Here is a 5,114-nt window from a genome sequence, read left to right as displayed (position 1 = left end):
AAAAAATCCAGTTATTTTTTGTGTTATGAACAGATCTAGTCAGTGTAATCAGATTTTTCTGCATGTGTAATTATTTTATCAAAATAAAATTTCCCACAAGACTCTTCTCCATCAACTCTGAAATTCTGGGTCTGACAACATACCCAAAGAAGGCTCTTGAAAATAACCTCTTAAAATTTTGAAGAAAATATGGCCAAGTCTTTCCTATAACATTTACTGCACTACAAATGAATAAGGAACAATTTATGTTTTAAAAGGTGACCAATACAACAGTTGAGATCAGGAAATTAATGTTTTAGTGCCCTTTGCTCAGTTTTAGCCAGCATGCTACAGTCCACTTTTTGTTTACTTTGGGGGTTTGGGGAGGGCTCAAAGTGGGGCACTGTCATCCTTCTGCGGATTTTTATTTTCCTCAAAGTTTTGGTTCATATCAGTGAGTACTATTGCTGTTATGTAAATTAAATGAGACATCATCTGTCTGTGAGCCAGCAATGCCTTTCATCTTTATGTTCTTTTTCTACTCTGTCTCTTTTCAGCGATTTCAAAAATGCACTCTTTTTACCATTGTGCATTTGTGTCAGTTTGGTTAGACAAGGCTGCTGATTAAGTTTGTCAACAGGCAAAGAGGAGTTTGAGTGATGAGCCTTTTTCACTGAATTTGTTGATGGACTAAAATTCTTGGCAGTTTATTTAAAAGCATTAAAGTTGCCAATACCATATGTAGACTCACAGGGAAAAGAAGTCCCAACTTTATTTTCTTTAGTTGGGCTTTTCCATTGTGTAGGTTTTGTAGGTAGAGCAGCAGATTTAGAGACTAAATCTTTGTAAACACTTGAATGAGTTCCATTCTTACCTGGCTGTTACTAAAGATTTCCTACTACTGACTGTGAGTCTATTATTTTGTATTACCTAGCTTAATGACCAGAGCTCAATACGTTGGCCCTCAATACCTTGATTAATACCTTGGAGCTCTAGATTTAGGATTCGGAGGTATTCCCACACACCAGGAGCTAAAGATCTGTTCTGATTTGGTTCTCCCTCATGTTCAGGATTTAAAAATAGAAAATCCTCAGCTTCGAATGGTTTACAATCACTCTTGTTTTCTTTCCTCCTCGTTTCATTATCAGGGATGTTGTTTTCATGTAGACCTTGTCTTTTTCCAGAATGGAAAATACTGCTATAAGAACAGGAACTTCTACCATGGTATCCCCCTCGATGATTTATGCGTCCAGTACCATTTCTTCCATGTATGTCATCCATTTTATTCTTTCCATATAAAGTTACCTCCATTAAGACATCCAACACCAGAATCAAAGTCATTTAAGAGTTGTGTTGTCGATAATTTACATCATAACAATTTTATGTCCATGAAAAGTTTTCAGAATGCCTCTCAAAATTCAATAACAATTTTGTTGATGATGGTGGAGTAGGAAAATGAAGGCAGCTGGAGCGCAAAGTCACACTGTGCCATTTATATCCAGTCTCTCCAACTCAGTGAAACAAGGCTTCAACACCTCATGGCAAGTCCAAATTCCAACGGGACTGCACAGAAAGGTGTTGGTTTTTTCTCTGTAATATTTATGTGTCCCAGTTAAATTTATTTTCTTCTGAAATAATATCCAAGTGTTCGAAGATACTTAACCTATGGCTATTTGACATAAAGTCACTTTAAATCACCTACCCATACTTCTGTTTTAAAGTTTTATTAAATATAATTTTATATGTAAGCTATATATAATTTTTTTAAAAAGAAAGAAAATCAATAATCTTGTATTGGGCTGCACTGAACATTATTTCTTTGTAAATGAATGTTGTAGAAAGAGGACTTTGGGTGATCCCACATTTACTTTCTTTCTTTTGTCATATATATAAAACACACACATGTGTGCGTGTGTGTGTGTGTGTGTGTGTGTGTGTGTGTGTGTTTTTTTTTTTCTTTAGAGATAGATTCTTGCTAGTTGCCCAGGCTGGTCTCAAACCCCTGGCTTCAAGTAATGCTCCTGCGTCGGCCTCTCAAAATGCTGAAATTACAGGCATGTGCCACCATACCTGTACCTGTTTTAAAGTTTTTGTTTGGCTATCTCCAGAATTAGCCAAGTTTCTTGGATTTAAGATCAAAGGCTTCTTTATTATTCCATGCACTTGTCACTATTGTCCTTATCTACTCCACATGAAATATCTAATTTATGAGCCAAATAGCAAAAACAAAAAGAAAATTTTACATCTGAAGAGCATTCTTAAACATCAGCATAAACAGAGACACACATAGCTATCTCAATACTACCATGCTGCTGGGAAGCTGCAACATCTTAAACCTCCACATATATAAAATGGAAAAATCTTTGTATTCTTTCAATGTCTTCATTTAGAAAAGCTGTCCCATTGTGACATGAAAAGGACTGAGGTCAACCTCCTAAAACTTTTAATAAAAGTAAAAATAAACTGCCATGAAACTTTAGCAATATCTCAACTGCTGCAACTACTCATTACACAAATCAAACATATCTTACAGTTTTGGCTGAAGAATACCAACAACAGGAGAGGGGTTGGAGTAGGTAAGAAAATACCATCAGCTGAAATACTTTAACCAGTTATGTAATTTGTTTGAACCAAAATACTGAAGAAATGCCTGTGTCTCTTTTTAAGTACCTTGCTGAATTGTTCACTACTATCAATTCACTTTAGAGACAATTCTTGCCAATTTTAATACTTTTCGGGCAAAGTTATAAAAAATCACAATTCCAAAATGGACACTTGAAATATCTAGGACCTTTTACATAAAACCTAGAAGATGATCTTCATATCTGAAGGGGCAGCAGGAGAGACTTCTAGCCTAAGAAACTGCTCATGCCCTAGGGGGGAAATAAAAGAGCTCTGCTTCTCTTCTGAATTTGTTTTGTTCAACCTCAGGGTCTCTCTGTTCATCTCTTATTTTGGGGCTATAGGAACGAGAATCCCTGCTTTACCAGGGCATTGGGTAATTGCTATTATATACTTGGGACGGAGATCAGAGAGCAGTTTTTGACCTGTGCTTTTTATGGTATATAACATTTATTCTGTTTGGAGTTGAAAATTTTGACTACAATGTATGCAAATAAATTAGGAAAGATATTTCAATTCATATGATAGGCATGAACAAATGAACTTCCTCTGACACTAGACATTTTCAACACTATTACAGTCTGCATTTAAAGAGGTACAAATAACAGTATCATATCCATTAGTATTTACATATTAGGCACTCATTTGTACATGACACTGAGCTAGGAGCTGTGAAGCATTAGAAATTGTGTATCTCAAGGTCCTCACTGTCAAGGAATTGACAGTTTGATTGATTAGAGAAGACTTAAAAATTTCACAAACATTGGAGAATTCACTATATTTTAACTTGGAGCTTACTCTCCCACTTTCGTCCTTGGTATGTCTGATCTGCAGAATGCTAATACAGAATATTGCAAAACCATATGAGCACCTGTGTTACACATCTATAAATGCCTTCTTCATCTGGCATTTCAGAGGTACTCTTACTTATTCTAATCAATTTCTTTTCCCAGTTCTTATCATAATTATTTCACATCTTTATCACTTTTCTTGGGTCCTCTTGTTTGCCTTAATTCTTTGTGATTTTATTGCCATTTATTTCCTGACTTATGTTTATCAACGCATCATCTTATTCTGTATTAAAGGAAGACATACTTTTTCTGAACTCTAGTAGCTGATAGTCTCATCATTTACTCATCCTTTCATCATTTACTCAGACAATCAGGCAAGTAATCTTGTAACCATCTTTGACCCTCCACTTTTCTTCTTCTCCATGTCTGATTGGTATAAGCGATGCTGTCCATTTAGGATCTGAGAGTAAAATAAATTAACATGGGACCAGACAAAAAAGAAGTATTAGAATAATACTTGGCTGTGTTGACAAAATTTGTTCTGGAAACCAATGTTTGAATATTCTTGCTTTTGTTTCTTTTTTTCAGTGTTTTTAGCTGTGAATAATTGTTACATGCATGTTCTTTGCTTACAGTCGTCTCCTGAGGTGGGAGTTGTTTATTTCTATCCCAATGACCTGAGGTTCCCTCCACGTCTGGACTTGGTTATAATTAACTTGATTCATATGAGTCATATCAGTTTTTTAAATTGGCCTCTATGCCTCTGTTTCTTTATTCTGACTTAAGTCACCTACATTGCCTTATTCCAGCCTCTATATTCCCCTTGTAGTTTCGTTTTTGTTCCTCCGATGTTGGCTTTGATATGATTTTTGTTTTTGCTCTTGGATATGCTTCCTTTAAATGTCTTATTCTCCCCCACTGTTGTAATAACTGCCCACTAACTTGTCTTCTTGCCTCCAGTCTTGCCCATCCCTTCAGCTTTCACATTAGTACTCTCCACCTGCAATTTCTTGTTCATGCAATATAAGATCTTTCACACGTCAGTTTCTACTTGCATCTATGTCTGCTCTCCAAACGCACAATTTTCCTGCTGTATTGTACTATTCACTGTGGCCCAGCAAGTTTGGATTTGGCACCATCTGAGAGAGTCCAGGAGTGGTCCATTCTTTCTCATCTGAAGAAAAACAAATAACAATACAAAGGCACACTATAATGATGAGCAAAGAACATTGAAATAATTTTGTAATAAAGAAATGTAAAAGCCAAAACAAAACCATAAAATGCCTAGGTAACCAAGTGATGCTATAAGAGTAATGACATATCAGTTTCAACTGTCAAGTTGATATAAAATTTTAAAATAACAAATCAAGTATAGATGATGTTTGATTGTGGGTAATCTCATAGACATGAACAATTGTCTTCTCTCTTGCATCATTAATTTCCTCTCACTATACAGAAGAATAGAACTTTGAATAGCTCAAAGAATCTTGCCAGAGAAGACACAAAGTTAGAGACTCTAATTATTTGATTTCAAGAATTACTACAGAGCTACAGCAATCAAGACAGAGTGGTACTGACATGAAAACAGACAAATAGATCCCTGCAACAGAATGAAATTCCACAAATAGACATAAATGTACAATCAATTGATTTCTGAAAAGGTTGCGAATCCATTTCAATTTAATTCAACGGGTAAAGAACAGTCTTTTCAACAAATAGGCC

The 5,114-nt window shown here is 35.5% G+C and overlaps 1 pseudogene; it reads right to left on the bottom strand.

Annotated features, from left to right (window-relative positions):
• Positions 1-369: 369 nt before the first annotated feature.
• LOC103236446 (vasculin pseudogene) lies at positions 370-1,471 on the bottom strand (annotated as a pseudogene).
• Between the last annotated feature and the right edge of the window lie 3,643 nt (positions 1,472-5,114).

Source organism: Chlorocebus sabaeus, chromosome 7 (assembly GCF_047675955.1).
Source record: "Chlorocebus sabaeus isolate Y175 chromosome 7, mChlSab1.0.hap1, whole genome shotgun sequence".
NCBI lineage: Eukaryota > Metazoa > Chordata > Mammalia > Primates > Cercopithecidae > Chlorocebus > Chlorocebus sabaeus.
The sequence above is the reverse complement of the archived record's forward strand: the minus strand, read 5'-3'. Positions and strand labels throughout refer to the sequence as shown.